Source organism: Macaca nemestrina, chromosome 2, assembly GCF_043159975.1.
Source record: "Macaca nemestrina isolate mMacNem1 chromosome 2, mMacNem.hap1, whole genome shotgun sequence".
Lineage (NCBI taxonomy): Eukaryota > Metazoa > Chordata > Mammalia > Primates > Cercopithecidae > Macaca > Macaca nemestrina.
The window spans coordinates 179576121-179595017 of record NC_092126.1 but is presented as its reverse complement, the minus strand read 5'-3'; the positions used below and the strand labels follow the sequence as shown (position 1 = coordinate 179595017).

Here is an 18897-nt window from a genome sequence, read left to right as displayed (position 1 = left end):
GGGCATAACAACAAAAGGAGAAATCTTCAGGCCAATATCTTTGATGAACATAGATGCAAAAAGCTTCAACAAAATACTAGTATTCAGCAGTATATCAAAAATTAATCCATCATAATCAAACAGGTTTTCTTCCTGGGATGCAATGTTGGATCAATGTAACTTACCACATAAACTGAATTTAAAACAAAACCCACGTTTATTTTTATAAATAAAAGTATTTGATAAAATGTAAAATTTACTTTTGATAAAAACCTTCAACAAACTAGGCATCAAAGGATCATACCTTATTTCTTTCATAAATAAGAGCCATTTATGACAAACCCACAGCCAGCATCATACTGAATGGGCAAAGGCTAGAAGCATTTCCCCTAGGAACTGGAATAAGACCGAGAAGCCCACCCTCATTTCTATTCAACATAGTACTGGAAGTCCTAGCTAGAGCGATTAAGCAAGATAAAGAAATAAAAGGCATCCCAATTGGAAAACAGGAAGTCAAAATATCTGTTTGCTAATAATATAATCTTCTACCTAGAAAACTCTCAAGATTCCACCAAAAGTCTAGATTTAATAAATGACTTGAGAAAAGTTTCAGGATACAATATTAATGTACAAAAATTAGCAGCATTTCTTTTTTTAAAACTTTTACTTTCCGTTCAGGGATAAGTGCTTTGGTTTGTTCCAAAGGTAATTGCGTCATAAGTTTTTTGTGTACAAAATATTTTGTTACCAAGATAATAAGCATAACACCTAATATGTAGTATTTCTGATTTTCTCCCTTATCCTATCCTTCACCCTCGAGTAGGCCCCAGTGTCTGTTTCTCCCCTCTTTTGGTCCATGTGGTTCTTGTTGTTTAGCTCCCATTTATAAGAGAGAACATGCAGTATTTGGTTTTCTGTTCCTGTGTTAGTTTCCTCAGGAAAATGGCACCTACATCCATCCATGTTGCTGCAAAGGACGTAACCTCATCTTCTTATGGCTGTGTAGAATTCCATTGGTTATATGTACCACATTTTCTTTATTTAATCTACTATTGATGGGTATTTAGGTTGATTCTATGTCTTTGCAATTGAGAATAGTGCTGCGATAAACATACATATGCATGAGTGAACGAATTATATTTCTTTGGGTATAAACACAATAATTGGATTGCTAGGCTCAATGGTAATTCTGTTTTAACTTCTTTGAGAAATTGCCACACTGCTTTCTGCAGTGGCTTAACTCATTTACATTCACACACTAGTGTATAAATATTCCCTTTTTTGTAAAATCTCATTTGCATATGTTATTTTTGACTTTTTAGTAATAGCCCTTCTGACTGGTATGATATGGTATCTCATTGTGATTTTCATTTGCATTTCTCTAATGATTAGTGAACTGAGAATTTTTTCATATTCTTGTTGGCTATGTGTATGTCTTCTTTTTATGTCTGTCCATGTCCTTTGCTCACTTTTTCTTTTCTTTTTTTTTTTTTGAGACCGAGTCTAGCTCTGTCACCCAGGCTGGAGTGCAGTGGCAAGATCTCAGGTCACTGCAACCTCCTTCTCCTAGGTTCAAGTGATTCTCCTGCCTCAGCCTCCCAAGTAACTGGGATTACAGGTACCCGCCACCACGCCCAGCTAATTTTTGTATGTTTAGTAGATACAGGGTTCACTGTATTGGCCAGACTGGTCTCAAACTCCTGGCCTCATGATCCACCTGCCTTGGCCTCCAAAAGTGCTGGGATTACAAGCATGAACCACCATGCCCAGTCCCTTTACCCACTTTTTAATGGGTTGTTTTTTGCTTGTAAATTTGTTTAAGTTTCTTATAGATTCTGTATTTTAGACCTTCATCAAATGCGTAGTTTGAAAACATTTTCTGCCATTCTTTAGGTTCTTTTTACTGTTGATAGTTTCCTTTGCTGTGCAGAAGCTCTTCAGTTTAATTAGGTCCCAGTTTGTCAATTTTTGTTTTTGTTGTAATTGTTTTTGATGTTTTTGTCATAAAATATTTGCCGGGTCCTATGTCCAGAATGGTATTTCCTAGGCTATCTTCCAGGGTTTTTATAGTTTTAGGTTTTACATTATTTCAGTATTTAATCCATCTTGAGTTGATTTTTGTATGTGGTGTAAAAAGGGGTCCAGCTTCAATCTTCGGCATATGGCTAGCCAGTTTTCCGAGCACCGTTTATTGAATAGAAATGAGAATAATGTATATTCTGACATTTGGGGGTAGAGAGTCCTATAGTTATCTATCAGGTTCATTTGGTAAAGTGTTGAGTCCAGGTCCTCAATATCTTTGTTAATTTTCTATCTAATACTGTCCATGGGACATTGAAATCTCCCACTGTTATTGTGTGGAAATTTAAGTCTCTGCATAGCTCTTTAAGAATTTGCTTTATGAATCTAGGTGCTCCCGTGTTGGGTGCTTATATATTTGGGGTAGTTAGGTGTTCTTTTTGAAGTGAATCCATTACCATTATATAATGCCCTTCTTTGACTTTTTAAAAATCTTTGTTGGTTTAAAGTTTGTTTTGTCAAAAATTAGGATATCAACCCCTGCTTTTTACTGTTTTCCATTTGCTTGGTAGATTTGTCTGTATCCCTTTATTTTGAAGCTGTGGGCATCACTGCATGTGCGATCCATCTCTTGAAGACAGGATACCATCGGGTCTTGCTGTTTTATCCAGCTTGTCACTCTGTGTCTTTTAATTGGGGCATTTAGCCTGTTTATATTCAAGGTTAATAGTGATGTGTTCAAATTTGATCCTATCATCATGTTGTTAGCTGGTTAATATGCAGACTTTTTTTGTGGTTGCTTTATAGTGTCAGTGGTCTGTGTACGTAAATGTGTTTTTGGAATGGCTGGTAATGGTCTTGCCCTTCCCTAGTTAATGCTCCTCTCAGTACCTCTTATAAGGCGGGTCTAATGTTAATAAATTCCCTCAGTTTGTCTGAAAAGGATCTTATTTCTCCTGCACTCATGAGTCTTAATTTGTCTGAATATAAAATTCTTAGTTGGAAATTATTTTCTAAGAGTTGAGAACTCTGATAATAGGCCCTCGTTCCCTTCCGGCTTGTTTCTGCTAAAATGTCCACTGTTAACCTGATGGTGTTCCCTTTGTAGATGACCTACCCCTTCTCTCTAGCTGCCTTTAAAGTATTTTGTTTGTTTGTTTCACTTCAACCTCGGAGAATCTGAGGATTATGTGCCTTAGAGATAGCCTTCTTGTGCAGTATCTTGCAAGGGTTCTCTGCATTTCCAGAACTTGAATGCTGACCTCTCTAGCAAAGTACTAATAGACAACATCCTGAAATATGTTTTCCAAGTTGCTTGTTTTCTTCCCATCTTTTTCAGCATTGCCAATGAATCACAGGCGTGGTTTCTGCATAATCCCGTATTTCTCAGAAGCTTTGTTTATTCTCTTTTGTTTTTTATCTGACTTATTTAGTTCCGAGAGCCAGTCTTCAAGATCTGAGATTTCTCCTTAGTGTGGTCTATTTTGCTGTTATTACTTGTGATTGCGTTATACAATTCTTGTAGTGTGTTATTCAGCTCTATCACATCTGTTTGGTTCTTTTTTATAATGGCCATTTTCTCTATCAGCTTCATTATCATTTTATTGTAATCCTTAGATTCCTTGGATTGGGTTTCCACTTTCTCCTGAATCTCAGTAATCTTTGTTCCTATCTATATTACAAGTTCTATTTCTGTCATTTCCATCATTTTAGCCTGGTTAATCACCCTTGCTGGGGAACTAGTATGGTTGTATGGAAAAAAGAAGACACTCCGGCTTTTTTAGTTGCCAGATTTCTTGCACTAGTTCTTTCTCATCTGTTGTTCCATTACTTGTGGCATAATCTGAGTGCAGTCGGTAGACTTCTTTTCTGAATGTTTTCAGAGGACCAGGGCTTTGTGCAGGGTATTTGTTTGTAGCTGAATTCTTTTTTTGGTTTCACAAGGATGTGTATCAGTCAAATATTTTTGGTCTGTGATCCAGTAGGTGGCGCTTGAGCATACTGACCAGTAGGTAGGCTCTTGCTCAGCCATGTGGCTCCACTATATTTCCTCATAATTGCAACTGTGCTCCCCTCTCAGTGCTCTGAAGAGATGGACTCCTCTCCCACTGGAGTGCTGGCTGCATATATCAGCTTGACACTCATGGGCTGCACACTGCAGCTCTAGGGTGAGCTCAGGCTTTATGTTCTCACCCCAGCTTGAAGACAACAGGGGAAGGGACCTTGGCAGTGATTGTGATAGATGACTTTTTGCTTGTTTCTTGGGGTTCCACCCCAGAGAGATGCAGAACCACTATTAGTACAATCAACCAGGGTGGAGTGATTGTGCTGTGGGCTTAAGCCAAGGGGGGTCTTGCCTGGTGATAAACAGGTGGGTTGGGGAAGTCATAGGGGAGACAAAGTGGCCCTTCTCCTTAAGGAAGCTACAGCTTGCTGGAGGTGTGGTTAAAGCACTTAGGGTGTTTGTTACTTCCTAAGTCTGAGGGCAGAAAGGGCAGTACCCTGCAGTGGCAGTGACAGAGGGGCTTTTGGTTATCTCTGGGTGCTTCACCTTAAAATAATGTGGAGCCACTGCTATTGAGCATGTTCAACCAAACTGTGGGGCACTATGCAGCTAGCCCAAGCTAGGGAGTCCACTTGGTGAAGAACTAGGAATTGAGCGCTCAAAGGGAGGAGGAGACACTGGGCTCCTCTCCGTATGGGGACTGCGGGGTGCTAGTAGGACAAGTAAAACCCTCATACTCTTTGTTTCTTCTGTTTCTTCTCCAGACTGAAGGCAACAGGGGCAAAACCACTGCTGTTGTTGTGGCAGATGGGCTGTTGGTTGCTTCTGGGAACCCCTCTCCAGGGAAACACAGAGCCACTACCAGTGAGTATGCTCACTAGGGGTGGGGCAACTATTCTGCAGTCCCAAGCCAGGGGTCCTTCCTGGCAAAGAGTAGGGGTGGAGCTCACAGGGAAGAGAGACTGGGCTTCTCTTTGTATGTTGGCTGCAATGAGATGGAGGTGCCAGTAGAGCGTCCAGACCCTTTATCCCTTCCCTAGCCCAAGTGTAGTTAGTGCAATACCAGTGCAGTTGCAATGGAAAAGGGGCTGTGGGATGTCTCTGGGATATCCTCCTCAGAGAAATGCAGAGCTGCCTCTGACTGAAGTGTTCAGCTGGAGGCAGGGTAGTTGTCTTGGAGTCTTAGGCCAAGAGGGTCCACCTAGTGACAGGTGGGAATGAGGACGTGCATGGAAAACAGTCTGACCAGTTTTCCACGGGGCAGCTGCGCTGTGCTCGGGATCTGCATCAGAACCAGTCACCACTCACATTTCAGAGCCTGAGGGCAACAGCAGTGAGGGTTAAGACGCAGCAAAAATGGTGGCCTGCCTCTTCCTCAGGGAGCTTCATCCCAGAGAATGGCAAGGCTGCTACCAGCACGAGAGCCCAGGTGCAGCTGGTGTGGTCATGCTAGAGTCCTATGCCAGGGGGATTTATCCTGTAAGGTGCAGTGGAGTCAAGGCCTGCAGTCCATTGCTACAAAGATGCATGGATTCAGCCCCTTTCCTGGGGGCATATGAAGGAATCTGACCTCCCCCATTGCCAGAGATTCAACTGTTCATGCTGGGATGTCTGGGAATTCAAGGCTGCTGGGACTCTGTGTTCATCTGAAAGTACACTATGTGTGTACTATGTAGTGCCCTCCATAGCCCTCCTTGTTAGTCTAAATGCTCCAGGATATCTGCTGAGCCCAGGATGGCAAAGGTCTGTGGCAGAAATGTGGGTACTCAGGGACTCATCATTTCCTCATGGTGTTGGGGCCGTTCCATCTCTATCCCACTACCAGGTGGGTGATTGTCCTGTCTCTCTTCTCTCCATTATCCAAGGGTCAATTTTTTTTTTTTTTTTGATGACTCCCAATGTGTCTACCTGAATGCTCCAGTTGAAGAGCTATTATTTACTCACCATTTCTTCTTCTCTCTGTGAGAATGGTGCACACTGGCTGCCTCTAGTAAGCCCTCTTGGCCCGGTAGCAGTTCCATACATCAATAATCATAAGGCTGAGGAATACATAAAAAACTCAATCGCATTTGAAATAGCTATAAGAAAATACCTAGAAATACATTTAAACAAGGAGGTGAAATAACTCTACAAAAAGTAAAAGACACTGATGAAAGAAATTATAGATGCCACAAACAAATGGAAGTGCATCTCATGCTCATGGATTAGAAGAACCAATGTCTTTAAAATAACCACACTGCCCAAAGCAATCCACAGATTCAATGCAACTTCTATCAAATTACTAAAATTATTTTAAACAGACTTAAAAAATTATTCTAAAATTCACGTGGAATCAAAAAAGAGCTCAACCAGCCATTCTAAGGAAAAAGAACAAACCTGGAGGAATCACATTCTCTGACTTCAAATTATAATACGAGTCTTTACTAAACAAAGCAGCATGGTACTGGTATAACAGCAGACACATAGATAAACTGAACAGATTAGAGAATCCATAAGCAAAGCCACCTACATACAACCAACTAATTTTTGACAAAGTCAATAAAAATAAGCAATGGGAAATGGACATCCTATTTAATAAATGGTGCTGAGAGAATTGGATAGCCATATGCCATATGCAAAAGAATGAAACTGGACCTTTATCTCTCACTGTATTAGTCAGGGTTCTCCAGAGGGACAGACTAATTATATATATACACACACACACACACACATATACACATACATACATATATATACACATATACACACACATTTTATATATATATATACATCATATACATATACATATTCAGGGGAGTTTATTAAGTATTAACTCACACAATCACAAAGTCTCACATTAGGCCATCTGCAGTCTGAGGAACAAGGAGAGCCAGTCCGAGTTCTAAAGCTGAAGAACTTGGAGTCCAATTTTCGAGGGCAGGAAGCATCCAGCATGGTAGAAAAATGCAGACTGGGAGGCTAGGCCGGTCTTGCCTTTTCATGTTTTTCTGCCTGCTTTATATTCGCTTGCAGCTGATTAGATTGTGCCCACCAGATTAAGGGTGGGTCTGCCTTCCGCAGACCGCTGACTCAAATGTTAATCTCCTTTGGCAACACCATCACAGACACACCCAGGAAGAATACTTTGCATCCTTCAATCCAATCAAGTTGACAGTATTAACCATAACACTCACATATATAAAATTAACTCAAGATCGATTATAGACTTACATGTAAGATCTGAAATTATACAAATCCTAGGAGAATACCTAGGAAAAACACTTGTGGACATTTACATAGACAAATAAAATTATGACTATTGCCTCACAAGCAAATGTGATAATAACAAAAATATACAAATGGGATTTAATTAAACTAAAAATCTTCTGCACAGCAAAAGAAATAATCAACAGGGTAAACAGACAATCTACAGAATGGGAGAAAATATTTTCAAACCATGCATTCAACAAAGGGTTAATACCTAGAATCCACAAGAATTCCAAATAACTGAATGGGAGAAAAACAAATAACCCTATTAAAAAGTGGGCAAAGGACAGAAACAGACATTTTTCAAAAAAGACATAAGAGTGACCAACAAACATGAGGAAATTCTCCACATCCCTCATCATCATGAGAAATGCAAATTAAAACTACAATAAGACACCATCTTATCCTGGCCTGAATGGCTATGATTAAGTCAAAAAACAACAGATGTTGGTGAGGCACAGAGAAAAGGGAATGTTTTTACACTGTTGGTGATAATGTCAATTAGCACAACCTCTATGGAAAACAGTATGGAGATTTCCCAAAGAACTAAAACTAGAGCTACCATTCAATTCAGCAATCCCTCTACTGGATATCTACCTAAAGGAAAATAAATCATTGTGTCAAAACAACACCTGCACTCACATATTTACACAGCACTCTTCACAGCAGCAGAGTAATAGAATCAGCCTACATGTCCATTGATTGGTGATTGAATAAATAAAATGTCATACATATACATCATGGAATATTAGGTATAGACTTAATTTCTCTCTAATGTTTCACTGTTTATCATCTCAATTAGCAAGTTCCTTTCCAGTCAACAAATACTAAATACCAACTATGTTTAAGGGAACTATGTCAAGGGTCATATAAATAAAAGCTAACCTAAGTCTGCCCTCGAATACTTAATCTGTTAAGTGTATGAAACAAGCACACAAGTTATTTATTTTTAAAATATATTATATATTCAAATATTTTTAATTCCAAAAACTATTATTCAAAGGAGGAAACCACATGGTATGACTATTGTTGTCCTTATGTAAAACAAAGCCAACCTATGTTCTATGTTTGTGCACTGGGCTCCCAGCCCTGGTAATGTTCACATGGCAATGATATTTACTGCTGCCTTATAATTTACACAAAAAGTAAAGGAAATAAAATTAAAGGGTTTTTTTCAATGCCTTTATCAAAGAACGCAAGGCAGCAAGTATATTTATTACCTTCCTCTTTTACAAAATCGATAATCTTCTGTAAGTACATTTTACAGTTGTATAAAAAAGTCTTGTGAAACATGTAAGCACAAAAGCTAAGCCACTTGACCTTGACTCGGAGAAACAAACGAAAGGGTTAAGTTAAGGCTCCAAGTACCTTTTCCACTGGCAAAGTTGTCCAGATTAAAGCACCTTGCACCAACACATAGCATAGTGGGTCAGAAGATCTAAATGTCCTTATGCATCACCTGCTGCTTTTGTCTACTTTTGCAGCAAATAGTATGACAAAATGTAAGTCTATGCTACTCCATATATTGTAAGAGCAGGACTATATTCATAGTTTTCTGTCATATTTTGCATTTTAATTTCTATTCTCCTTTCTCTTTAAGTCAGGAAGATGTCTCTAATACAGTCAAAATAAAACTCGTTTAGAATTGGCCTTAAAAGTTATTCCCAAATTTAACTTAAATAGTGAATTTAAAGAACTTTATAACTGATCACATATAACTCTTCCACAAAACTAAACTATTGTAACTTCATTACTCAAATTAAGTTAAATGAAAAAATATGTATTAGAAAGCCCTGGGCAAGAAATACGTAATACATATTTCTAATATGTATTAGAACTTCCTGATTTCATCAGTTACTTTTTCCATAACTGTAGGAAAGTATTTTGAGTTCTGATTCTCTTTTTCCTTTTCTTGAAAATATGATAAAAGGGATTATTGGATTGTTTGTGTCATGTACCAGCAAGATGTCTAAGTATGTTGTTTACAAAGAGGACATATGGCAATGAATAAATTCATGTACTCTAGAAATTGAGGGAAGTAAGACACATGTTTTAAAGGGGTTAAAAAACACTTAAATTTTAAAAGATTATTCTCCAAACAAATTCATTTTAATCAAATGATTTTATTTTCTAACCTATAATTCTAATAATAGACAACAAGTAATATTTGGTCCTGTACTCTGTGTGTGTGTGTGTATGTGTGTGTGTGTGTTCAATATTTAGGATTAATTTAGTGACAGAATATTTAAACACTTTTTCTTAGTTAGGTGTCTTGAAAAATAGACCCTGATACAATCCCTTGGTGGGATATTGTTTATGTGGGACCTGATCCAAGGAAGAGCAAATAAGGAAGTAGGAAAAGAGAGTCAGTGAAAGGAGAAATTATAATTATGAGTGAATTAATGCAAAAGTCACTTTTGTGACCACATATAAATTTAATTCCACTGGGGACCCTTGAAGGAGTAGTGCAGAACACACTTCAGACTTGTTTCCTTGAGGATAAAATTTTGGGGTAATATATCCAGTAACATCTACCTTTACTGATTAAGGGTTGACCATGGAGATGTGAAAACTCAGCACTTCCATATTCTCTTCTTTGTGGTCTGTGGGAGCCTCTATGGATCTGGAGAAGACTCCCAGGCAGGGAAGCAGAGATGCAGGCCCTTGAGTAAGGAAGCCTTCAGCATATACATAAAAATTCCACCGAAGCTATAGAAGAATTTCTAGATGGGCTGAAAGGATACGCATAGGGCTGGGAAACCACAGAATATGTTATGCAATTAAATAGAGACCTGTATTTGTACTCTAATAATGAAAGTTAATGCAAGTATTATAAATTATGAGAATATAAAAACATAATTATGTAATTTAGACATGGGAGTAAAGAAGAGAAAAACATGACAATAAAAATGAATTTAAAATGATTAAAATATAGAATAAAAAAATGGGAGTTGGTTAGGTGAGAAAAAAAGGTAGAAGGCAAGTATGTGCCCCATATTTTGTGCTTTTTCAGTCTGGACTATCAGTACTTGTTTCTGTAGTTGATGCATCCATAAATAGAGACATAAATTAATTATTTATCTTTATCATAGTAATTATGAGAAGAATTAAACTTGAAAATTTAAAACATGATTTCCTCTAGAGAGGTGGAGTAGAATTGAGAATTGTGAGCTGACAAAACAATTTCTTGCTGTTTTATGTAATTCTTTTCTAAACTGATGCATTTACATTGGATTGATTTTGTCTTTTTCAGAAAACTAAACTGCTGGGCATAGTGAGAGAAGTGAAGACTATGAGATCACAGTGCATGATGATGACATAGTTTAAGCTTTAATATGGTCTCATGATTCATAATACTAGGCCCTGTGTATGTCATAAAGGTCATAGTCACTATTTCAAATATTTTCATGCAAAAATAATTAAAATTATTCTTAAATCAAGTATTTTATAGAATATATTTGATATCAAAGAGTCATCATAATTTAATTCATAAGCTTTGACTTACCTCTGTTTTTACATCAATCATTTTAGGCTGAAAGTATTATTGTTTCAAATATTAGGTGGATCTACTGTACTGAAATTGGGACAGAAAACCGGTGACACTGACACAATAATGAAATGGAAGGCAGTTGTCCCAATAATGACTCTTGATCAAATTTTATGTACAGTTTCCCAACAGGGCACATTTTATATACTGTAGAATTCTTACAGAAAGAAAAAGCATTGAAGAGGCTAAGAACAGAGTAGCACTGTTGGAATTTGTACTGACCACATGCTAGAAAATTACACACAGTAGGTTTTAAATGGCTCGTAGAACTTTTTCAGATTCTTTCACACCTGCAATGTTATTGTCTTTCTCTTGTGCAGTGGTGGCAGAAACACTATGTTTTTTAAAGTTATCGAGCAGATATTTGTTTTAAAAATAAAATATCAAATATGGTAGTAGTTGAAGACACTGAAATATTTTGATATTCGAAGTGATGGTTGAAGCTAAGTAATTTCCTATGTAACTTAGGAAATGTCAGTCCTTAAATTGACATTGTCGTTATTTAAATGCTGAAAATATTTCTTGATAATGTCTCCTTTTTAAAAAAAATCAAAACAATAGAAGCAACACAGAATGGAAATCTATCCTTTCTCCCTCTCTCATGCACCTCTACGATGTTCTTGGCTTAAGAGTCACTTCATTTTCAATTTAAAAATTATTACAAAGTTAACAAAAGCATGCAGTTTTAAAAATATTAAGGGTTTCAGAAAATTAAAATAATATAACAGTAGCCAATTCTACCACGGACAACCCCACCTCTAACCCACAATCCAAATTTATAAATTATTAACTCCAAATTTATAAATTATTAACTCTACTATTTGAAGTTTGATAATTCATTTAATTAACTTTATGTCTACATTTCTTTTTCAATCCTCTCCAAATATTTTCTTAGTTACATACGTTTTTCAGGGTTTTTTTTTTTGTCTTTCTAATTCTAAAATTTGTTTAAATATCCTTTTTCCTATCTATCCATTGTAAACTCATTACTCTAAATTTTGATTATCTACAAAAGGACACAATTTCCACTCTTACTACTTTCTTGCTCAATCTTCTCAGCCCCTAAACTTTACTTGGTGTCCATTATATTTAACAATTATGATAGCCAAGATATTGACATGCATGTGTATAATTAGTTTATCTACACAATTAATATATGCTTTAACTATAATTTAATTTAAAAAATCAATGTGATATGGTGACATAACAAGAAATATATATTTGTTCTTCCTCTCTGGTTCTTGGCACATGGCTTCTAAAATCCTTGTAACCTCAGAAGCGTTAAAATTGATAGGAATGTAATTTGATATTCATAACAAGCCCCATTTAATCACACCTGAGTTGGTGTCTGGAAGTTTCTAGATGTCTTCAGGATGGGGGCTGGTTGACAGAAAAAGCAATCATGTGATTAGGTGGTTGGAAATTCCAGCTCCATTCATGGGGGACTTCAGGGAGAAGAGAAATACTGCAAAAGCCAATAATTTAACCAATGATGCCTAATTATATAGTGCCTACATAAAAACCCTAAATGAAGGGATTTAGGGAGCTTTCACATTGGTGAAAGCATCTATGTGCTGGGAGAATGGCCCTAACTCTCTGGGACAGAGCTCCTGCCTCAGGACCTTTCCAGACCTTTCCCTATCCACCTCTTCATCTGACTATTCATCTGTATGCTTTATAATATCCTTGATTTTAAACAATTCAATGTAAGCACATTATTTTTCTGCCTTTTATCAACTGTTGTAATAAATTGTGAAACATAGGGAGGGTGTCATGAAACCCCTAATGATGTGTAGCCAATTGGTCAAAAGTATGGAAGGCCTGGACTTGTAATGGGCATCTGAAGCAGGAGCAGTCTTGTGAGACTGAGACTTTAACATGTGGGTTGTTACATGAACTCTGAGTAGTTTGCATCAGAACTGAATTGAGTCTAGTTGGTTTCCAGTGAGTTCCAATAGTGGACGTTAATATGAAACACCACCACACATTTGGTGTAAGAAGTTTTGTGTGTAGAAATGGATCATAGTAATAGTTTGTCTCAAAAGTATGATTTGCTAGACTGGCTTTGAATCAAGGAAATGTGATTTGGGAAGAGAAAGGATAAAAAGGCAGAAGATAATAGTTGGTTCCTGGATGAATACCAAGCCACCCGTGGTATAAAACTGTAGCTGCACTGCAATCAGTTACTAAAAGTAAAAATTATTGATTGAACTTAGAAGTGCTGGTAGACCTGGCTTTCACGTAGTTGGCTCATTGGATTAATAAGAAAATATAAAACAATAAGAAACATGTTAAACACAAAATCCCTTTGTAACTGTTACGTGTAATAGTTAAGACGAATGCTGCTAAAACAAGCTCAGATTTTGATCAGTCTAAACTTTAACCACTGGCCTCAAAGTTGATCACAAAGGAATAAATTATGCCAGGAAAACAGAAAGTACCTCTAAGACCTCTGGTCACCAATAAGACAATCAAGGTGGTGGTGGGTGGGCAGATGAAGAAACTACCAAAACCAAGAAAGAAGAGTGTAAAAAAATGTAACGTTTCGTAAATTAATATCATCAACTTCTTTTTTGAAAGAAAAATTTATTAATGAAATCTTTATTAAAATACATTTTGATAGACTAATTTAAGGGCAATGTGTGTAAGCCCATTTCTGTTGCTGTAACTGAATACCTGTGAATGGATAATCTATTAAAAAACTAAAAATCTTTAAAGTTCTGGATGCTGAGAAATCCAGCATCTAGAAGCTGCATCTGGTGAGGACCTTCTTGCTAGTGAGGACTCTCTGTGGAACCCCAGGACAGCACAGGGAATCACAGAGTGAGGACTGTAAAGGTGAGAGCTTAAGTCTTTCCTCTTTTTTTATACAGCCACCTGTTTTAGTCCCACTCCCATCACAGTCCATTAATTCAGTCACTTATTAATCTATTAATCAATGAATGGATTAATCTATTCATGAGAAATGAGCCCTGAGTGTCCAATTATCTCTTAAAGGCTCACTTTCCAATTTTGTTACATTGGGAATTACGTTTCAATGTAAGTTTTGATGGAGCCAAACATTTAAACCATTGCACAATGTCTCTGGTTTTTAATGCTGCAGAGTAGAAGAGCATGCTTGGGTTGATAAAGATCCTGTAGCTAGAGAAAATGATATTTGTGTACTGTTTAGCCTATGACATATTTCGTTGAGTATTATGCTTATACAATTTGTTTAAGAGAGGGGACCAAGATGGCCAAGTAGAAGCAGCTGCAGTCCATCACATGCACAAAGAACAAAGGGGTCGAGTGGATACAGCACCTTCAACCAAAATATCCAGGTAGTTGTGTTGGGACTAATCAGGGAAGCAACTCAACCTACAGAGAATGAGGAAAAGCAGGGTAGGATGACAGCCCACCCAAGAGTGACACAGAGCCAAGGGAACACCCACTCCCAGCCAAGGAAAGTGGTAAGTAAATGAGCGACCCTGGGAAATCACACTTCTTCCATGGATCTTTCCAACCCTGAGATCAGGAGGTCCACTTGTGAGCCCACACCACCAGGGCCTTGAGTCTGATACACAGAGCTGTGTGCAGTCTTGGCAGAGCATCTGCTCAGGCATGCACAGATATCCAGGAGCTTTACATATTCCTGGGATCCCTGACAAAAGTGACTGCAACTCAGGCAAGGTGGGACATCTGTACATACCTCTAGGATGGGTGCCAAATCCAGGGAACCAATCAACATAGATCTGAGGTCCCCACATCCATGGCACCTCATAAGATAAGACCCACAGTCTTGGAATTCCAGCCAGCCACTGGCGACAAGTGGAACCTACCTGAGACAGGACAGAGCCCCCAAGGGGCGGAGGGCAGGCCACCATCTTTGATGTTTGGTCCACTCTGTCATTCCAGGCTGTGGGCTTTGGGGAGTCTAAATGGTCCAGACAAGGAAGGGTCCCCCCAGGACAGCACAGCTGCTTTACGAGAACATGACCAGACTACTTCTCTAAGTGGGACCCTATTCCATTCTTCCTGACTGCATAGGACCTTCAGATCAGGGCCTCAAGTCATCCCTGCCTACTCATATTCTACAGACAGAACTCTGATCCCTCCCTGGGACAGAGTACCTGGCAGAAGGGAGGGTCACCACCTTGCTTGTTTGGATGATGCAGCTGTTCTAGTTTGTAGATTTGGAGAGTTCAAGCTGACCAGGACAGAGGTGGTTCCTCAGCATGGCATGGCTGTTTTGCTGAGGCATGTCCTGACTGCATCTTTAAGTGGGACTCAGATCCCTTCCCTCTCGCTGGATGGATCCTTTCAGTCAGGGCTTCTTGCTACCACAGCACATATTCTATAGCCAACGTTTCTCATTTTTCCCTGGGATGGAGAGGCAAGGGGGTAGGGCGGGCCATCACCTTGGCTGTTTGGGAGTCTCAGCCAGTCCAGTCTATAGACCTGTGAGAGCCCAAACCAATCAGGGGCTGAAGAACTCCCCAACAAAGCACAGCTGCTCTACTAAAAAGCAGCCAGACTGCTTCTTTAAGCACGACCTCAATCCCATTCTTTCTGACTGGGTGGGACCTCCCAACAGGCATCTCCAGACACCTCCTATGGGCACATTCAGGCTGGCAAAGGTAAGTACCACCGTTGGATGGAGCTTCCAGAGGAAGGGGCAGGCTGCCATCTTTGCTGTTTCACAGGCCTCACTGGTGATACCTCAAAGCACTAGAAAACCTGAGGCAACTAGAGTCTGAAGTACCTGGAGTAGACCCCCAGGAAACTGCAGCATTCCTACAGAAGAGTGGACAGAATGTCAAAAGAAAAAGAAACAGGTCTGGCATGGTGACTCACGCCTGTAATCCCAGCATTTTGGGAGGCCAAGGCTGGTGGATCACAAAGTCAAGAGATTGAGACCATTCTGGCCAACATGGTGAAACTCTGTCTCTACTAAAAATACAAAAAATTAGCTGGGCGTGGTGGTGCACACCTGTAGTTCAAACTACTCAGGAGGCTGAGGTAGGAGAATCACTTGAACCTGGGAGGCAGAGATTGCAGTGAGGCACAATCATGCCACTGCACTCCAGCCTGATGACAGAGCGAGACTCCATCAAAAAAAAAGGAAAAAAAAAAAGAAAAGAAAAAGAAACAAACAGAAAACAATAACCAAAAAATAACACAAAAACCCCATTCAAAGGTCATCAATCTTGAAAATAGAAAGCAGATAAGCACACAAACATGAGAAAAAAATCAGTTCAAAAACACTGAAAACTCAAAAAGCCAAAGTGCCCACTTTCCTCCAAATGATCATAACACTTCTCCAGCAAGGGTTCCAAACTGCACTGAGGCTGAAATGATGAAATAACAAAAATGGGATTCAGAATGTACATAAAAAGGACTTTGCTGAGCTAAAGAAACATATTGCAACCCAATGCAAAGAAGCTAAGAATCATAATTTAAAAATGTAGAAGCTGACAGCCAAAATAGCAAGTATACAGAGGAGCATAACTGACCTGATAGAGGTGAAAAACACACTACAGGAACTTCATAATGCAATTTCATGTATTAACAGCAGAATAGACAAAGTGGAAGAATCTCAGAGCTTGAAGACTATCTTTCTGAAATAAGACAAGCAGAAAAGGGTAGAGAAAAAAGAATAAAAGGAAATGAAAAAAAACCTCGGAGAAATATGGGATTATGCTAAGAGACTGAATCTACAACTGACTGGGGTATCTGAAAGAGATGGGGAGAATGGATTCAATTTGGAAAGCATATTCCAGGTTACCATCTAGGAAAACTTTCCCAACCTAGCAAGACAGGCCAATATCCAATTTCAGGAAATTCAGAGAACCTCAGCAAGATACTCCATGAGAAGATCATCTCCAAGACACCTCATCATCAAATTTCCAAGGTCAAAATGAAGGAAAAACTGTTAAGAGCAGTCAGAAAGAAAAGCCATGCCACCTACAATAGGAAACTCATCAAACTAACCATGGTCCTCTCAGTGGAAAACCTACAAGTCTGAACGGACTGGAGGACAACATTCAACAATGTTAAAGAAAAGAATTTACAACCAAGAATTTCATATCTGGCCAAATTAAGCTTCATAAGTCAAGGAGAAATAAGAACATCTTAAGACAAGCAAATTCTGAGGGAATTTGTTATCACCAAATCTTCTTACAAGAACTCGTTAAGAAAGCACTAAGTATGGAAAGCAAAATCATTACCAACCACTATAAAAACACACTGAAGTACACAGACAAGTGACATTATGAAGCAACCACATAAACAAGTCTGCAAAATAACCAGCTAACATCATGATGACAAGATCAAATCCACACTTAACAATACTAACCTTAAATGTAAGTGGGTAAAATGTCCTAATTAAAAGATACAGGATGGCAAGTTGGATAAGGAATCAAGACCCATCAGTATGCTTTCTTCAACAGACTCATATCATGTGCAAAGACACACAGAGACTCAAAATCAAAGGATGAAGGATGAAGAAAACTTTACCAAGCCAATGTAAAACAGAAAAAAAAAAAAGCAAAAAAGCAAGGGTTGCAATTCTAATTACTGACAAAGTAGACTTTTAACCAACAAAGATCCAAAAAGACAAAGAAGAGTATTAAATATTGGTATAGGGTTCAATTCCACAAGAATAACTAACTATTCTAAATATATATGCACCCAACACAGGAGTACCTGGATGGATAAAACAAGTTCTTAGAGACCTTCAAAGATACTTAGACTCCCAAACAATAATCGTAGGAGATTTAACACCCCACTGAAAATAGTAGACAGATAATTGAGACAGAAAATTAACAGTTATTCAGGACCTGAAGTAAGCTTTGGATCAAGAAGACCTGATAGATATCTGTAGAACTCTCCACCCCAAAACAACAAAATATACGTTATTCTTATCACCACATGGTACATATTCCAAAATTGATGACAGTATCAAAATTAAAAACCCCTCAGCAATTGCAAAAGACCTGAAATCATAACAAAGTCTCTTGGACCACAGTGCAATCAAATTAGGAGTCAAGATTAATAAATTCTCTAAAAACCACAAGCTACATGGAAATTGGACAAGCTGCTCCTGAACAACTCTTGGGTAAATAATGAAATTAAGGCAGAAATCAAGAAGTTTTTTGAAACTAATGAGGTCAAAGTTATAACATATACCAAAATCATGGGATGCAGCTAAAACAGTGCTAAGAGGAAAATTTACGGAACTAAATGCCCACATCAAAAAGCTAGAAAGATCTCAAATGAACAACATAAGATCACAACTAAAAGAACTAGAGAAACAAGAGCAAAAAACCTCAAGCCTAGTAGAACACAAAAAAATGACTAACGTCAGAGCTGAACTGAAGGAGATTGACACACCAAAAAACCTTCAAAAAAGTCAATGAATCCAGGAGCTTTTTTAAAAATAATAATAATAAAATAGACAACTAGCTAGACTAATAAAGAAGAAAAGAGAGAAGATTCAAATAAATACAATCAGAAATAAGTGAAATATTATCACTGATCCCACAGAAATATAAACAACCAACAGAGAATAGTATACACACCTCTATGCACATAAACTAGGAAATCTAGAAGAAATGGATACATTCCTGGACACATTTACCATCACAAGACTGAACCAGGAAGAAACCTAATCCCTGAATAGACAAATAATGAGTTCTGAAATTGAGGCAGTAATATATAGCCTACCAACACAGTTGAATTCTACCAGAGGTACAAAGAAAATCTGGGTCCGTTCCTACTGAAACTATTCCAAAAAATTAAAAAGGAGAGATTTTTCCATCACTCAATTTATGAGGCCAGCATCATCCTGGTACGAACACCTGGCAGAGATACAACAGCAAAATAAAACTTTAGGCAATTCCCTTGATAAACATTAGTGCAAAAATCCTCAACAAAATACTGGCAAACCAAATCCTGTAACACATCAAAAAGCTTATCCAACAGGATCAAGTAGAGACTTCAACCTCAGGATGCAAAGTTGGTTCAATATACACAAATCAATACATGTGATTCATCACATAAACAGAACTAAAGACAAAAATCACAGGATTAGCTTAATAAATTCAGAAGAGGCCTTAGATAA

General features: G+C 38.1%; 1 long non-coding RNA gene across 3 annotated transcripts in view; it reads right to left on the bottom strand.

Annotated features, from left to right (window-relative positions):
• LOC105477517 (uncharacterized) overlaps window positions 1-18897 on the bottom strand; it is a 32599-nt gene that overhangs the window by 10436 nt on the left and 3266 nt on the right. The window contains exons 2-4 of one of the 3 annotated variants that reach the window (XR_984743.2): window positions 12133-12176; window positions 9785-9981; window positions 5948-6042 (exon numbers count right to left, since the gene is read on the bottom strand). This is a non-coding gene — a long non-coding RNA (uncharacterized lncRNA). Of the gene's footprint in view, window positions 1-5947; window positions 6043-9784; window positions 10002-12132; window positions 12177-18897 lie in introns of all 3 variants that reach the window. The other 2 variants (XR_011619446.1, XR_011619447.1) reach the window with 2 other exon arrangements.